This window comes from Acomys minous (assembly GCF_964271855.1).
Source record: "Acomys minous genome assembly, chromosome: 17".
NCBI lineage: Eukaryota > Metazoa > Chordata > Mammalia > Rodentia > Muridae > Acomys > Acomys minous.
The window spans coordinates 62607618-62627161 of NC_140500.1; positions in this window are offsets into that span (position 1 = coordinate 62607618).

Sequence of the window (19544 nt, forward strand, 5' to 3'; positions counted from 1 at the left end):
TAGCTATAGCAAAGTATAAGATAAGCAACTCTTTTAAATTAAGCTAATTAGAATAGACAAGCTCATTGATTAACCTTCTTTTAAAAGGTAAAGCTCCTCTTAAATTAAGAATGTGTTTCATGAAGAAACACATCAAATTGAGGAAAACTCATGGACGGAGAAAGATATTTTGTAAAGTCACCATTAAAATAGAATTAACTTCATTAAATTTAAATTAAAAGTGGCTTGCATCACTAGAATTCCTTTGATATTTCACTTATTCACTAATCTCCAGACTCTTAAACACAGTCATTCTCAATTTGTTCTTCTTCTTACACTGTTCATATTTGGGAAGTGAGGACTTGCCTTCACTAGGCAAACACTCAAGCAAGGAAACTACCAAACCCCACAGAGCAAATTACAATGAATGTTGCACTAAGTGAAAGTATGACAGAGTCGCCCACCTTGCCCAAGGAAGAGAGTCATTTGAGATACTGGCAAACAAGATACATAATCCAAATGCAAGAAGTCTATGTCATGAGGGAGCAGAGGTTGGGAGGACACAGCATACTCAGAGAACAAGTAGGGAACCACTGGGGAGATTCACCTCTCCATCAGTATTTCTTTGATAATGTCCCTGATGCACAATGCCCTACTACTTTAAAGATGTGAGTTACTCGTTTTTCTCACAACTTTGTGTGGTAACTTGTAGACTTCTCAGCAAGTTTCCTTGGCACACAGGATGTAGGGGTGGTGATATGATTATGGAATGTCCCCCATAGTCTCAGATATTTGAAGACTCGGTCCTCAGTTAGTGATACTGTTTGGGGAGGTTGGGGAGGTATGGCCTTGCTTGAGAGAGTAAGTCACTGGGGGTCAAGCAGAGTAAAAAGCCATGCTTCCTTCTGCTTTGCTCTCTCTACACCATGCTTACAGTTCAAGACATGAGCTCTGAGCTGCCTGCTCCTGCTGCTGTGCCCAATACCCACTTCCATGCTGTCCCCACAATTATGAGCTCTAATCTCATAGAGCTATAAATGAAAACATGTTGCTGAAGGAGGGTCAGGGGTTTGCAACTGTTACAAAATGGCTAGCTGGAAAAACTAGGCTATCCAACTGTAGCTACCCACAGTCAGGACCAATAAAGCAGGAGAGGAAGCTGAGGCAGAGGGAGGGCCTCCTATAAAAAGCCAATAAAAGTCCAACTCAGATTCCCAAGGCCAACTCCCATCTCTGGAGCCCCTCTCATCCTCGTGATGGACGCTGATTGTCTTTTCTAATAAAGTTTGTTACGTTTGTTCATTTTTATCTTCTATGTGGCTGGTGTTTTTCTGCTCCTTCCTCAGTTCATAACTTGCTTTCACCCTGTCTGCTGCTGTCAGGGTCTATAATTGCTCCTTTATGGCTAGGACCCTCAGGTTGTCCACCTTTGCCACATTAGCTTCCATTCCTCAGGATGTGAAGCTTTCCAGTCTGTGTAAGTATACATATTGGGAGTGTATATGAACAATGTAAGTGTCTATGTGTTTGTGGGGGTGGATGGGGGTGGGGGTGAGGGTGGGGGTGTTGAACATCAAGCACAGTAGCAGGCTGTCACTTTCCTGTTTTTCTTTCTTTCATTCTTTCTTTCATTCTTTCTTTTTTCTTTCTTAATCTTAATTAAACTTCTTAATCAATGTTGATTTGCTAAGATTTCCCTTTTCATAAAAACATATTGTTGAATGCATATATGTGTGGTCTTAGGAACTGAGTCTGGGGCCTCATGCATTTTTCCAAGTCCCACTGGCTCTATTCCAGCCTCACTGCTGGATTCTTAGATGAGGAGTCAGTCAGAAGCCTCTGGCTTCTCATGACTACTGCCAGATTTACTTTTTGCCCATTCACCATCTCATTAGTTTCTGTTCATTATTTCAGCTTGTTGAACTACTTTTGAATCCTGACAAAATACACTTGACAATTTACACTTTTAGTCTTGCCTCTACATTAAAAATTAATACAAAGTTTTCCTTTTCTGTAGTTTTGTAGTTCTCCGCTCCTTGTGTTTATTCATGAATTCTTCATCATATTTATGTAAGCAAGAAGTCTTTCAACTGGAAACCTCATCATTAAGGTATCCGACAGATAAGCAGATATGGAAAACCGTGACAAACTTTCTCTTTATTATTTCACTCTTTCTTTTCTGGCATGATAAAAAATAAGTTATTGCAGATGGAGATAATGAGGCTCAGATGGATTTACCCAGCACTGCAATGCTGGAATTTAAACACAGAGGTTACGCCTCCCCATGCCTTTGCCTTTTTTAGTTACACCACTGCACTAGAAGACAGCAGTACAGCTATGTACAGTAGCCCAGGCAATAAATCAAGGCCCACCAAAGGCAACAGACTTATGATCTCTCAGGAAGTTGGCTGTGCATTTTCTTTTGAAAACTGCTAAGGAGGTTGAGAACAAATGTTATTTCCACTCATGCCAATAAAGCCAAATGCATTTTATATAAATAACCTGGAAAGAACTGCTCTAAGGAAAACATATTTGGGAGAGAAATAGCCACTTAATTATGAAAGAATAGGAATAGTTCAGAGTGAGACATGACAGAAGAGAGCTGATACTGTGATACTGATAATATGGGGAAAACTTGCCACCCGGGCCCTGCCCTTTCACACGTACCTATAGGATGTGAAACTACAAGGTGTTACAGGTTGGCAAGATGCTTTAGTTGTTAAGTACAGTTGCCGTGTGAACTTGTGGGCCAAAGTTCAAATCCCTGGCATCTGTGTTAAAAGCCAGAAGATGGCCACATGCCTGCCTGTAGCTGCAGTGCTGTGGGAGATGGAGAGAAATATGAGGATTGCTAGGGTTGCTGGCTGCCAAACTAGCTCTGGGTTCAGTAAGAGATCATGTTTTAAAGGGATAAGGAAGGTGAAGAATAATGAGCAAGACATGGGAAGTCTTCCTATGGCTTCTGTGAACTTACATATCACACACACACACACACACACACACACACACACACACACACACACCATCAAGTATTATAATTCTTTATCCCTCTTCTCAAAACTGGCTTCATCCTTTATTACTGAGTATTGATTAACTACATATCCATTCTAGATATAAACATAGGTATAAAGCTTACTATCTCCTCCCCTGTTATATTTTCTTTACATTTCTTTTCCTTTATAATCCTTTACATTTCTTCCTTTACACTTCAAAATGTCTGGCTTAATTCCTGCAGGCACTATCTCTCCCTCCTCAAAAGTAGTAATCTTAAATCTTCTCCTTTTTTTTTCCTCTTTAAACAAGTTTTATTTTTAAAACCAGAGCATTCTAATAAAAATAATATTATAACATTACTCCCTGTGTCTTCCAGGCCCTGACTAACAGGCATGCTGCGGCGTGCCTACACACTTGTTCCCTGAGGTAGGTATGGAGGGACGCACTGCCCAGCCTGTGGACAGCCACACTGCCAGAGACATCCACTTTAGCCCTCCCAGATGAGGACTGGATCTTTTCCCTGTGCAGCTAGGTCATGCTTCCAGACTGGCACACAAGTGAAAATAGGATGGTGGGGGAAAGCACAGAGCCAACCTTGCACGACAAGGACAGGAAGAAGGCCTCAATGGCACAACAAAAGACACCTGAGAATTCGTCCTGATGGGTACTTCTGCAGGTGAGGTGGACTGCATCAGACAGACAGAAGCCCAGGGCCATGTAGGGTTACTGTCTGGTGATTGGCACTCTGTGGGGAAGGGGAAGCTCCAGGGAGCTGGTCAATGACACTGTCACAAAGAAATACTGTCATTGTCTCCACAGGGAACTATTAACCAAAGCCAGTCTCTAAGTAAAAAATAGGTTTGGGATTCTTGGTGATGACAGTGTTGCCCTCGCACAGTGCTTCGACTGAAGGGCAACTGGGCAGGGTTCCTGGAGCCTGGCTCCACCCAGAGGACAGTTCTCAAAGACAAAAGAAGATGGACTTCTGCACACATCCCAGAGTAAAGCACCTGGCATGGAGTGGCTACTGAGGTTCCTCAAGCTCTTTCTAAAGCCCAGCAGGGCCGCAGAAAAATCTTGCTGGTGTCTTCAGCGCAGGTGTGCCCAGGGGCCTGAGGAGACTCAATTACTGGTAGTTCCAGAGGCTGGCATGTGGTGGCTGTGGCCCTGGGCAGGACATGTCTCATTGCATCTTGTCAGATTGTAGCTGAGGTGCCTGGTGTTGCACGAATTTGGTGCCTGCAGGTGCTGAGGCAGACAAGGCTCAGGGCATGGCCCCTGGATAGCCATAGCACACAAAGTTGGTGGCTGTGGCAGGCAAGGTGGCATACAGGTTCTAGGCATAGATGGCTGGCTGGTCTATACTCAAGGTAGAACAAGGGAAGTGAAGGGACAAGGATGGCAGGGATCACTACCCTGGGCTGCACTATGGCTGGAGGGTAGTTGTAGTGGGAAGTTGGCCTATAGGTGCACTGGATCAAGGTGGGGTATAGCTGTTGCTCACCAACAGCAAAGGGAATCTGCAGGCTCCTTGGCTTGGGCATCCAAGTAGGCTATGTTCACATTGGCCTTGCAGGCATCGATGATAAGGTTAGGGTCTTCATAAGCCCTATTAGCTGCTGCCCCATCTGGCATGGTCACGATGCCATAGCCACGAGACTTGCAGGTCTGGCACATCAGTCACGATGATCAAGGTCTCCAAAGCCCTGGAAGTGCTTTCTGAGCCATGTGTCAATGGTGGTGTAGGGCAGGCTGACCAGGATGATTTGGTGAATGTAATTTCCTTCTGTGAACCCTGCATGGCTCTGGGAGCAGCGGGCAGCCTCTGAAACACACTGAGGACAATCGAGGGCTGCAGCAGCATAGAGGGTCACAGCTACTGAGCCTGCACATGCTGGGGTATCACAGGGTGAATAGGACCCCACGCCCCCTCCCCCCCCCCCGCCATCTCACACTGCTCCTCAGTCCGCCTTCATGCACCTACATCCCAAAACTTCTTGCATCTTGTTTCACATTCTTTCATTCAAGTGTCCAGCTGCCAGTACAATTTGCAGAAACAAGGCCACAAGGCCACATCTCATTCCAAGATCTTTCTTTTTCTTTTTTTCTTTTTTGAGAAGAGGTGGGACGCAGCAGCCTTATACGTCTTAGTATATAAAAGTAAAAAACCCCAGTCAGGCCCATTAAAAGGTTAAAAGTACATTTTTTACTTGAAGCAGTCCATCATTTGATGGTAAATCTAGTAATACATGAACAAATATAGGCTGACATTAAATCTGAATGATATTCTTCCCCCAAATTTAGCCTATAGAATGGAGTTCAGCTTCCTTAAGGGTTTTTACATTTATTTTCATGGATAACCTGTAACTTGTCAAAAATGTATTTGAGGCCTAGTGCAACTCAATAAAACACAGTTGCTTTTTTTTTTATTTCTTTTACTAGTACTGACTTAAATCAAAGCCATCAATTCCACTAAAAGCCACATCCAGCTGTTTCATCTGGCTGTGTTGGCGTCTCAATTTTGATTACTGAAGTTGCAGTCTTAGGTCAGCTTCACAGTGGCAGTGTTTTGACATTTGTACTTCGCTTGACTCCTTCCACAAGGTGAGTGATCCAAGTGTATTTCAATTTATTATATGTGGCAATAACAAGATGAGTTCTTTATTGTTCTCCCCTCCCCCCCCCAAAAAAAAAGGGCAAGGCCTCTGTTTTTAAAGGCCCTGTGTCATTATTCATCCCGAATTTCCCCCCAGGTCTTCTTCAATACTGTTCTACATTGGTATTGTGTTTTTCCTCCTGCCTGACAGCTTTGTCATAGATTGAATTTCTTGTAAAGTTAGAAGAAAATAAAAGATGAGGCATAAGAGACTCTGGGGAAGACAGGATGGGAAGATGTCTCAGTGGCTAAAGGGTTTTCTGTGCAGGCCTGAGGACTCCAGTTTTGAGTCTGCATATCTACCAAAAATGTGGGCCTGGCAGGATGCATCTGTAACTTCAGCATGGTGGGAATGAGACAGGTGGATCCCATGGGCTTGTTGGACAACCTGCTTTCCCCAAACTGCAAACTCTGGACTCAGCAAAAGACCCTTCTTTTCAAAATGAGATGGAGAGTGGCATAAGCAAATCAGAGCCAATCTCTGCTCTACATGTGCATGCATGAGTGTCTCTGTGAGTGTGTGAGGTATGAGTGTGTTGTATATGTGCACACGTATGTACAGAAGTATGTGCGTGTGTGTGTGTGTGTGTGTGTGCATGCATGCGTGTGTGTGTGTGTGTGTGTATGTGTATGTGTGTGTGTGTGTGTGTGTGTGTGTGTGTGTGTGTGTGTGTGTGTGTACCAGAAGATGCTTTCTATCACTCTTTTCTTTCTTCCTTTAGGGGAGGTTCTCTCACTGAACTGGCCGCTCATGTTTTCCCCGGATAGATAGGTAGCCAATACGCACTGGCCATCTTTCCTAGCTGTTCTCAGGGTTGTCACTATAGGCATATGTGGGCCACACGTGTACTGGGATTCGAAATATGGGCTTCGTGCTTAAGCAGAAAGTGGTTTTAAGCATCTCTTCAGCCTCCGACTCTCTGTCCCATACATATAGTGTTTGTTAAGAGTAAACTAGACACCATATCTGAACACAGTATCTTACTCAAAAGAGACATGCAAATATAACTCAATTTTCTACTTGTAGTATTTTTATTATTTATTTATCTTTAATTTTGGTTCATTTTCTTATAGGCAGTGTTACTTTGTTTTCTCTCTAGCATTGTTTGGGCCAGTATGGATAATTTCAGATAGCAGGACTTATTTATTATTCAGAAATATACTCACCTTCAAGAGGTCTATACAAGGTACTTCAGGTTTACCAATAGAAACTTGCTGAAATCTCCATCACTTTTTCAAAAATTGTGAGTATCTTGCCTTTGAATAAGCCCTGGGCTTATGGACACCACAGATTTAATTCCCACATAAACATTTAGTTATTAAGTTCAGCAGTTTTCTAGAGTATTGATAGCTATCCTGCCTCAACTGTGAAAACTAAGCATGATACACTGTTTTAAAAAACATGTAATTTTAACTGTGTGTGCATGTGAGTGCATGTGTGTGTGCATTGCATGCGTGTGTGTGTGTGTGTGTGTGTGTGTGTGTGTGTGTGTATGTATGCATCTAGCTAGCTGAGTGCATATGCTGTGGAAGCCAGAAGGAGTTGTCATGTAGTTAGATTCCCTGGGGCTTGCATCATAGGTGGTTGTGATCCATCTCACCTGGGAGCTGAAAACTAAAATCATGTCCTCTGTGAGAACAGTAAATGATCTTAACCATTGGCCATCTCTCCAATTCCAGTAGGGTGTCATTAAGTAGAATGCTAGAAACACATTTTTTTGTTGACTAGGTAAATCAACATGACGTTAAGCAAATGCAATAAATCCTCATAAATAGTGAGCTAAGTGGGGGAACATTAAAATTTAACATTCGAGTGGTCAGCCTGCTTCTTTTCTAGTCACCCATGGTGATGGCATCCTATACCCTTAATATATCATCAAGAAATGAACACAGAGGTTCATAATTTCCCACTCTGTCCTATGATTTTCCATGATTCCCATTAGAGTTGCCCTAGACCATATCCAGAAGTGTATAGTCACAAGAATCACTTAGACCACCATTTGTAATACTCTTTAGGCTCAAATAATTTTATCTAAATATTTACTTTTACATTATCCATCATCTATCTATCATTTATCTATCTATCATTTATCTATCTATCTATCTATCTATCTATCTATCTATCTATCTATCTACTTATTTGGTGTGTGTGTGTGTAGGTGTGTACATGCATACACAATACATATGCACAGGGCAGAAGACAACTTGTAGGATTAGTTCATTCTACCACGTGGCATACAGGAATTAAATTTAGGCATAATTGTTGGCAGCAAGCCATCTTGCTCACGGAGCCATCTCATCTCCCCAGACCTCTCTCCTCACTATTGTCTCTGTTTGTCCTCCCTCTTCCTTTTAGGATACTCTGGAACTAGGTTATTTTATGGGAAGAATGGTTTCTTGTTCTAGTTTTTCAACCTCCATCCTGTGTTTTTAACTTGATTTATTATCAATTGCCTTAAGAATTGTCACAGTTTTTAAAATATATTTTATTAATTTATTCATATTGCATCTGAATTGTTATCCAGTCCCTTGTATCTTCCCATTCCCCCTCCCTTCCATTTTCCCCTTATTCCCCTCCCCTATGACTGTGACTGAGGGGGACCTCCTCCCCCTGTATATGCTCATAGGGTATCAAGTCTCTTCTTGGTAGCCTGCTATCCTTCCTCTGAGTGCCATCAGCCCTCCCTATTCAGGGGACATGGCCAATTATGGGACATCAGAGTTCATATGAAAGTCAGACCTCTACCCAGATCTAGCCAATGGACAAGAATTGTCACAGTTTTAAAAAGCCCTACTCTCTTACTTAAGAACTGATCCTTTTAGCAGGGTGGTGGTGGAGCACGCCTTTAATCCCAGCACTCGGGAGGCAGAGGTAGGCAGATCACTGTGAGTTCCAGGTCAGCCTGGTCTACAAGCGAGTCCAGGACAGCCAAGATAACACAAAGAAACCCTATCTTGGAAAACAAAACAAAACAAACAAACAAAAACCCCACCACCACCACCAACAAACTGTTCCTTTGTCTATCTTTACCCATGCCCACTCAGTATCTGGGTAAATACGTTCTCATTAGTCTTCCCATGTCTGATGTTGGCATCAGTGACTTGGTCAGTTTCACTTGGTTTCAAACTGGCTGGCTCTGCATTTGTACTTATCTTCCAGGTCACAGTGCCAAGAATGGTTGGGAGCCAGGGTTATTCCACTTGTGACAGCTTCAGGTTGTTTTCACTTTGAGCTGTTTCATGAAAATGAATCCCACTCAGAAATAGTAAACCTGCCCAATGATAGTAGCAAATTATATATGTGGCAACTTATCTGATAGACTATATTAAATTTTACTTGTTTAAAATTTAACTATTCATGCTTGGGCAATTTTCTATTTACTTGTCCATTGTGATTTTGCAGGAAAAAAAGTAATGTTCTCTTTTGTTATTATTAAGTTCTGTTCATTTGATTGCACTTACAGACGTCAAATACTCCACCCAACATGTTATATTTAATCAGTTATTAACTAACTGTTATTGTCTGAAAACCACTGTGTCTGATTCTATTCTTTATCACAGTCTGGTGCATTAGAGTTGTGTATAGCACAGCCCCAGTGCTATGCTCTTTGGAGGGGAGAGGTGAACATACTTATTAATGGTGCCAGAAGATGATCGCATTTGGTGAAATTATATAACATGAAGAGGTAGCTTTCTTGGCCTATTTTCTACTCTAAAGACATCAGCTAAACCTTTACTTAGAGGAACAGCACCAGAGCTGCATTAAGTACTTGTGTTCATCCAAGTTATTAAAAACCAGGCCTACCTAAAAATATGTATATGAGATTTAAAAATATATGTAAAGGTTTCCTCAGACTTTCTGACTTCGATCCCATTCTTCATATACAAAAGTCATGTTGGCTGAGTTGAGAATAAAAAGTCTATTTTCTATGTGTCTTAAAGAAACGAGCCTGCTGTGGGGGAAAATAACAGCTCTGTGGTAGAGTGTTAAGCAGAATTTCTTCCACCTTGTTAAGAGCAGAAGAAGGTTCCTGTGGCTCTCACATCATTAGGAGGAAGCCTAACCTTGTTGGCTATGTGTTATTTTTTTTTCTACTTTCTCTGCAGACCTTTTTTTTTTTTTTAACTTTATCCATGTGACATTTGCTATCAAGTCTGAAAAAGAATGAGAAAAGATGAGATTGTCACTTCTTGGATTTTTCTGTTTGTTGTGCAGTGAGGTGGTTTCACATGGTCTTTTTGGGTACGTGACTAGGACTTTCTTACACTCCTAAGCGCCAATGCCAGCACTGAGGATTAACCTCTAACTCCACCAAAAATGATCATCGGAACTCATATGTGAATTAAACTGTTACCCAATGATAATGATTGCTGGGAGTTCCCAGGGGACATGTTTCAAATCAGCCTGCTCTCCATTAAATGATTAAAACAGAGCAATATGTATCCTTCCAGTTGTTACTAAAATTATCAACTTTCCAATTGTGAGAGAGATGTTTGAATGGTGTACCACCTAAATTTTTCTCAATATTTATTCAGTAATATTTTGAAAAATGTAGAATAAGTAACATCTGAAAAAAAGGTAAAATTCTAGTTTACCAACATTTTAAATAATAAAATGCATATTTGTTAATTTTTATACTTTTCATTTATATATTTATACTTATTGGTTAAGTTTTGTTGAGGCAGAGCCTTACTTTAAAGTTGAGGCTGCCTTGAAATTCATTAAGTAACTCAGCTGGTCTCAAACTCACCAACCTCCTGCCTCAGCTCCCAAGTATTGAAAATATAAGTCTATACCACTGTGCCCAGCTTATACAGTCGCTCTACTAAAGTACATTACTGATTATTTCTTTTTCTATGAAATTACTTGTAGCTAAGTGACAGACTTGTAGCTAAGTAAATACAATTTTTAAGATTATGTTAAAGCTAATTTTAGCAGACACAACCCCTCTCAGGGAAGGTTTTTCAATCCTTACTGCTTGACTTGCAATTGATCTAAAGCTGTCCCGTGGGTCAGAGAAAGGGGGAATACATTAGCTTGCAAATTAAAAGATGGCAGACATAGCATAACTATGGGATTATTGTTATAGGAAGACGTGCTTATTGTAACAATCTCCTGTTTTCATTCACTATCACAAAAACCCAATGCATTGTTATCAACAAGTGAGTGGAACTCTTTCTTTAATGCTGAAGTTTCTGCTCAAGTTGTATGCAAAGCTTTCCTTCTGATGCCCCCCTCTTTTACTGTGAAATATGAGGTGTTCTACATGGTCTCTGGGTCCCAGATATCCTTCTGATATCTTGTTTTCCTTTGCTTTTTTCTAAAACTAGTATTTAGTTTAATTTTTTACATATTCTTTTTAAAAGATTTATTTATTTATTTATTTATTATGTATACAGTGTTCTGTCTGCATGTACACCTGTAGGCCAGAAGAGGGTATCAGATCACATTATAGATGGTTGTGAGCCACCATGTTCTTTTTTTTTTTAAAATAATTTATTAGCATTATATCCAGATTGTTATATCCTGGCTCATATTTTCTCATTCCCACCTTCCTTCTCTCTTCTGCTCTATTCCCCTCCCCTAGACTTCTGACAGAAGGGGACCACCACCATATGACCATAGCCTATCAGATCTCTTCAGAATAGCCTGCATCCGTTTTCTCTGTGTGTCCCCAGGGCATCTCTGCCAAAGGGAAGTGATCAAATCTGGGGAAACCGGAGTTTATGTCAGAGGCAGTTCCTGCTCCCCACCTCAACCATGGAGCATCTGCCCTGTGGAGAATCCATCTGCTATATCTGAACAAGCGATCTAGGTTCTCTGAATGCATTGTCTTCGGTTGGTGCATCTGTTTAGACCCCCTGACTCCAGATCCAATGGCATTGATGGTGGAGCTTCTGACCCCTCCAGGGTCTCCTATCCCCCTAATCTTCCATACAACTCACAGAGATCCAGGAAGAGTCTGGTTGTGAGTCCCAGAATCTGTCCCAATTTCCCACTGGATGGAATCTGTCAGAGAACATCAACCTTGGGCTACTATCAACTTATAAGCAAGCATATACCATGCTTGTCTTTCTGGGTCTGGGCTACCTCACTCAAGACGTTCTGTTCATTTGGCTACAAACTTCAAGATTTCCTTATTATTAATAGCTGAGTAGTATAACCTTGTGTAAATATATCACAGTTTGTTTATCAATTCTTCAGTTGAGGGGCATTTAGGTTGTTTTCAGATTCTGGCTATTATGAATAAAGTTGCTATGAACATAGCTGAGTAAACGTCCTAGTTAGATGGAAGAGCATCTTTTGGGTATATGCCCAGGAGTGGTATGGCTGGGTCTTGAGGTAGCACTAATTCCCAATTTTCTGAGAAAGCACCAGATTGACATTTATTTCCATTATTTAAATGATTTTATATATCTTTAGATCAGCTAACTAATTCACCATAAAGATACTTGGAAAATATTAGGTAAAATTTTAACAGGGAATTTTCTTGTCTTTTCAAAGTTGTTATGACACAGTTTCTGCTCCCTAGGTATTATACTACTAACAGACAAATAATAGGACATGTAAGTAGACAAATACTATTTGCAAACTGTTCTTCTTGAATTTGACAACTAGGTCTATGGATCTTCAAATGCTCTGAATTTATATAACATTTCATTTAAAATAGTACTTCAATTAGAACATATCAAATAGACTACCAGCATATATTGGGCTAATATCTACTTATAAGTGAGTATATACCATGCTTGTCTTTCTGGGTCTGGGTTACCTCACTCAAGATGTTCCATTCAGCATATAAGATAACCACTTTTAGTTTTATGTATTTGAAACAAAACTTTTCATTTTGCAGCAAGATGAGAAAAATATCTTCACCAATTTCTTTGCAGTGAATAAATGTAAACTGGTGTTGGCAGTGGCAATATTAATATATTTTGTCTAATTAAGATAAGAATTTAGCTATGTAGCTTTTAATAATGAAAAGAGTATTGATGCTACATGAGAAACTCATGCCAAAGTAAGCTTGTGTGGGGAACTTCAAATTTCACGAGTGAAATAAATCTACAAGGTCTAAGCTATGTGCAAAGAAAACTCAGCAGGGCTTGGGAAATGGCTCAGGGGTTAAGACTGCATGGTGGTCTGTAGCAAGCCTGAGTTCAGTAAGTAGGACCCGTGTAGAGTGTGTGGGTCACAACACAATGTACTCAAATTTTAAGGAATCTCTGCCTGATTCACTCTTCTTGTCTCTGCTAGCATTGAACTCACATGCACATACTTGCACACACACACACACACACACACACACACACACACACAGTTATACATAAATAATTGTAAAATAGATCTTTTAAAATGTACTTCACAAGATATTCAAAACATGACCCCTGGGTGGGGAGACCAGGTGGCACTCAGAGGAAGAATAGCAGGCTACCAAGAAGAGACTTGATACCCTATGAGCATATAAAGGAGGAAGAAGTCCCCTTTAGTCACAATCATAGGGGAGAAGAGTAAGGGAAAAATGGGAGGATACAAGGGATGGGATAACCATTGAGATGTAATATGAATAAATTAATAAAAAATTAAAAAAAAAAACCAAAACCAAAATGGCCTTTACCTTAAAAAATGTGAAAAATATTTTCCAAATCATGTTTGTTTGTGGTGAACCCATCACAGTCCCTGGTGACATCTAGGCTTGTATTTCAGTGACAGCCCTAAAATGTACCCAAAAGCTGTTATTTGTATAGTGAATGAGATGCCTCTGCAGCGACTGTTTCTTCTCTTAGCTCTCTCTGTACTCTGTACCTTCTCCAGGACATTACTCATCATTTGGGGTTAAGTGACTTTCACTAGTCTGTTTTCTTTCAAAGTAAACACCTCTCCCACAGACATTTTGTGTGTATCCAAAGAGACTTCTGGCCTGCAGTCAATACTTATTTGCAGTAAAAATCCTGGCATGAATTTATATACATCTTTCCCATCATAAAGCATGAACTACCTGTGCAGGTGTAGGCACTATAAAGTGTCTTTTCCTGGCACAGTAACTTCCCGACTTCTATAACTTTTGCATTTCCAGGCCAGCTCTATCCGCTAGAACACTATATCAGTTTGCATACTTTAATAGAGATCCAATAAAATGGTTTAAACAAAATAGAAAGATTTATGTTGTGTTCACTTGACTGTGCTTAAGAAACAAAGCACACTGATTACTTGGAATAATTCTTCTCACTTAGGATACATAGATATTCCTAGATATCTTCTGTCTTATGAGTCTGCCCTATGTCACTGGTACCCTGCTAATTCTCGGCGGTAAATTGAGTATTCAGGCTTCCTATCAGTAGTTCAGCCAATGGAAAGAGAAAGTTAAATGGAGGGGATGTTCAGCTTTCATTTAAGAATGTGGATTATAAATCTTAATAATCACTTCTGCTCCTTGACCTCAAAAACAATGTAGGGAAATCATCATCATCTATATCTAGAATCCTTCTACCCAGATGAAATTGTGGGTTATCTTACCAAATGGAAGTGAGGGTGCAACCATTGAGTAAAGAGGATGGATCTCTCTTGAAGCTTTTAAAGTTTGGTTCTGATATCTGGAAAAACATGGCCTGGGAAATGGACTTTGACAGTGGCAAGGCATTCTATGGGTTCATACTAGTGTATTTAAACTGACCTTAAGCAGAGATGGGTTCTAAATGGATCTGGATTATTTCCGTCAGTTTTGTATAATCAACAGGCTTTATTAGTGGTTTTCCCCTGCCTTCAAGTAAGCATTGGCACAGGTAAATTCCAAGGTTCTCCTTAATCAGATTCTTGCTGTGTTAATTCCTTCTTGTTTCTCTATGAAAAAATGTATCTTTCTTTGGAGTGTCTTTTTTTTTTTCTTTTTTCTTTTTTGGCTTAATAATCTTTTTTTTATTTTATTTTTTGGCATATGCATTTATGTTAATATACATAAGTAGAAAAAATACACACAGCAAGAGGAAGCATGAAACAATCAGGGATTATATGTATATTACATTCAAGGTGTTTTGGCTAACTGCATTTGGCATCATTGTAGAAAATATCTTTCCTATCTTAGTGGGTCTAAAATTCTGAATGAGAATCAATATCTATCATATCTCTGCCAACTGAAAACCTCTATCAAGACCTAAAAACATCTTAACCCCTAAACAGCTAAGGTTAATTATAAGACTAAACTATCTGGTCTTCAACTCATCAGAGAGTTGAGAAAGACTGAAACTTAAATACCTGAGTGAACCTGAAGTGCAGGCTAGCAGCTTCCAAAATGAGAAAGAAAAGAAAAAAGATCTCCATTCTTAGTAGATCAGGAGAATTAACATAGTAAAAATGGCCATCTTACCAAAAGCAATTTACAGATTCAATGCAATCCCTATCAAAATACCTAAACAATTTTTTAAAAGACTGAAAGTTCCATTCTCAACTTCTTATGGAAAAACAAAACACCCAGAAGAGCTAAAACAATCCTGTACAATAAGAGATCCTCTGGAGGAATCTCCATACCTGAACTCAAGCTGTACAACAGAGCAACAGTAATTGAAAAAATATGGTACCGGCACAGCAATAGGCTGGTAGATCAATGGAATTGAATTGAAGACCTAGAAATCAATCCACACACATATGGTCACTTGATTTTTGACAAAGAAGCAAAATCTATTCAATGGAAGAAGGATAGCAACTTCAACAAATGATGCTGGCCTAACTGGATGTCTACATGTAAAAAAATGCAATTAGACCCATATTTGTCACCATGCACAAAACTCAAGTCCAAGTGAATTAAAGACCTCAGCATAAAACCAGATACACTAAATTGGTTAGAAGAAAAAGTGTGGAAGAGCCTGGAACACACTGTCACATGAGAAAACTTCCTGAACAGAACACCAACAACTCAGTCCTTCAGGTCAACAATTATTAAATGAGACCTCATGAGGCTGAAAAGCTTCTGTAAGACACTGCCAACAGAACACAGCCACAGCCTACAGATTGGGAAAAGATTTTCACCAATGCTACATCTGACAAAGGTCTAATTTCCAAAATATATAAAGAATTCAAGAAATTAAACACCATCAAACCAAATAATCCAATAGAGAAATGGGGCTCAGAATTAAATAGAGAATTCTCAACAGAACACTGAATGTCTGAGAAACACTTAAAGAAATGCTCAGGATCCAAGATGGCAGTGAGCAGTGTGGACCATGTTTATAAGCTCCAGTAAACAATTCAGAGAGTTGCACAGAATTCTAAACCAGGAACACCGAAGTCCCCATACCACTGTAGCAGGAGTGCTCCATGGTTTGAAAGGACCAAGGTGCAGAAGACCTGTGTGCCCCTGCACACGGGAGGATCGTGGATTTTCTTGGATTGGAGTGGCAGCAGCAGCAGCAGCAGTAGTGGCAGCAGTGGTGGCAGAGGCTGAGTTTTGCAGCTCGAAGCCCTCCAGCAGAGATTATTGGTGTGGTGGCCAGTAGGAGTTGCTCTGGGAAAGGGGACTCTGGGCAGAATTTGGGCAGTGCAGTGCCCTGAGACCCAAACTGGACTCAGTGGGCAGTTCAGACCCTGATTCCCAAACTCAGCTCAGTGCGCAGTTTCGCTGCAGAGATGCTAGCTCAGCTCAGTGTGCATTTCCAGCACGGAGACAGTAGCTCAGCTCAGCGCACAGTTCTGCCTGAGACACTAGCTCAGCTCAGTGAGCAGTTCCACTGCTGTGATGCAGGCTGATCTCAGCGTGCAGATTTGGCCCAGAGTCCCTAGCTGGACTTGCTGGGAAGGTTGGGCCCAGAGACTCTAGCTGAGCTTTGTGTACATCATGGCCCTGAGACTCTGGCTGGACTCTCCATGCAGTTTAGGCCTGGAGTCCTGGGCTGAATTCAGCATGCAGTGTGGGTCCGGAGTCCCTGGCTGAGCTCGGTGCACAATTCCACCCCTGAGACTGGTGGATATCGGTGTGCACATTGGGGCCAGAGTCCCTAACTGCACTTGGTGGACAGGTTAGGCCCAGAGACTCTACCTGAGCTTTTCGAGCAGTCCTGGCCCTGAGAATCTGGTTGGACCCAATGCGCAGCTTGGGTCCAGAATTCTTGGCTGAGCTTGGTGGGCGATTCGGGCCCTGAGTCTATAACTGACCACGACATGCCCCTAGCTGAGCTTGGCCTACACTCCCAGCCAAGAAACTCTGGCTGGACTCCGCGTGCATTTTGGGCTCAGAGTCCCTAGATGAGCTTGGTGCATGGATTGGACCCAGAGTCCCTAGTTGAGCTCGGTAGATGGTTTGGGCCCAGAGAATCTACCTGAGCTCAGTGCATGGTTCGGGCCTAGTGCCCCTGGCTGGACTTTGCAGGCAGTTTGGCCCCAGAGAATCTAGCTGAGTTTGGGCCTGGAGTCTTGGATGGACTTGGCAGACAACCCAGCCCAGAGACTCTGACTGGACTCGCTGGGAAGTTTGAGCCCTGAAAGTCTAACTGATCTCAGTGAGCTGAGTGTGCGCTTTGGGCCCAAGACCCTGGTTGGACTCAGTGCTAACTAGACTTAGTGCATGGAATAGGCCCAGAGACCCATTTGGGGCCAGAGACATGAAATGGACTCAGTGTGTGGATGGCTTGCATCCTGTGACACTAACTTGGACTCTGCAAGCAGTCTGGGTTTTGTAACTCTACCAGAAACCACAGACAAGCAGAGCACCAAAGCTCCAGGACTAAGGAGTTCTCAGGGAGACAGGGAGTAGAGTGGCCATCAGACCACCTCCATCTGACCTACTTCAGTCCCTGGAGAGCTCCAGGGCTACAAGGGGACCCAGAAGGCTGTGGACACTTTGGCCTGACCCAATGCTGATTCAGAGACCCAGAATGATTGCAGGACCCACAATACAAGGGAGCTGAGGATCACTGGCTATGAGAGTCCAAAACGAGAGGGCTAGTCTCCTGACATCCAGAGCAGTGAAGCATCAGACTTTCCGGCCTAGGGAAACAGTGAGAAAACAAGTGAATCTATCATCAGACTCCCTCCACCCAGCTCGGGAAGCTATCCAACAAAAACAGAGATGGCAAGATGTCTAAAGGACAGTGTAAAAGCATACACAAAAAACCCCAAAACAATATAGCGTCTCCAGTTTCCAGCTATCCCAAAGAAAACAACCCAGAGAACTCAAGCACAATGTAAATACAAGAAAATGACCTCAAATTCTTAGTAATGAGGATGATAATGGAGAAAACAAATAAAATTCGTAATCAAATGCAGGAAGACGTAGCCAAACAGGTGGAAGACAAAAAAGAAGCCAGTAGAGAGCCACTGGAAAATTTTAAGGAAAATACAATCAGATGAAGGAAAGCAATATAACAGTTCAAACTCTGAAGGTTTATAAAGAGGCATGTAAGAAACTCAGGAATATACAAACAATCAGATGAAAGAAATCAAAAAATCACTTCAAGATCGGAGGATGAAAATGGATTCAATGAAAAACACACAGACACAAGAAAAATGTGAACATGAGACCTCAGAGAAGAAGGCAAGCAACACTGAGATGAGCTTTTCTAACAGAATCCAAGAGATGGAGGAATGAATCTCAGGACTAGAGGATACAATCATAGATCTTGAAGCAATCATTAATGAAAATGCTAAATCAGGAAAAATTCTGATACAAAACATTCAAGAAATTAAGGACACCATGAAAAAAAGAAATCTGAGGATAATAGGCATTGAAGACAGAGAAGATATCAGACTCCAAGGCCCAGAAACTATTCTCAACAAAATCATAGATGAAAATTTCCCCAATCTAAAGAAAGAGATGCCTATAAACATACAAGAGGCCTACACAACACCAAATAGAATTGACCAGAAAAGAAAAACTGCCCGTCACATAATAATCAAAACACAAAACATACAGAAGGAAGAAAACATATTAAAAGCTGCAAGGGAAAAGGGCCAAATAACATTTAATGGCAAACCTATCAGAATTACACCCGACTTCTCAGCAGAGATCATAAAAGCCAGAAGGGCCTGGACAGAGATCCTGCAAACCCTAAGAGACCACAGATGCCAGGCTAGACTACTTTACCCAGCAAAACTATCAATAACCATTGATGGAGAAAACAAAATATTCCATGACAAAACCAAATTCAAACAGTACCTATCCACAAATCCAGCTTTACAGAAGGTACTAGAAGGAAAACTCTATCCCAAAGGGTCAAGCTACAACCAAAACTACTCAGGAAATAGATAACTACACTATGACAAAAACACAACTACATAAATGCTCGACTGGAACCAACATCAAAATTAAGACTTAACAGTCACTGGTCATTAATATCACTCAACATCAATGGTCTCAATTCTCCAATAAAAAGACACAGATGAACTGAATGGGTGCATAAACAAGATCCAACATTCTTCTGCGTCCAAGAAACACATCTTACCCATAACGATAGGCATTACCTCAGGGTAAAAGGTTGGAAAAAATATTACAACATATGGTCACAAGAAGCAAGCAGGCATAGCCATTTTAACATCTAACAAAAGAGGCTTTCAACCAAAATTACTCAAAAGAGATGAGGACGGACATTTCATACTCATCAAAGGTAAAGTTAACCAAGATGACATCACAATTCTGAACATCTATGCTCCAAATACAAGGGCATCCACATTTGTAAAAGATCTGTAAAGGAAGCTTAAGCCACACATCGATCCCCACACAATAATAGTGGGAGACTTCAACATCCCACTCTCACTGAAGGATAGGTCATAGAAACAGAAACTAAGCTGAGAAATAACATCATTAACCAATGCCGTGAATCAAATGGATCTAACAGATATCTATAGAACCTTTCACCCAAACAGGAAGGAATATACCTTCTTCTCTGCACCCCATGGAACCTTCTCCAAAATTGATCACATCGTAGGTCA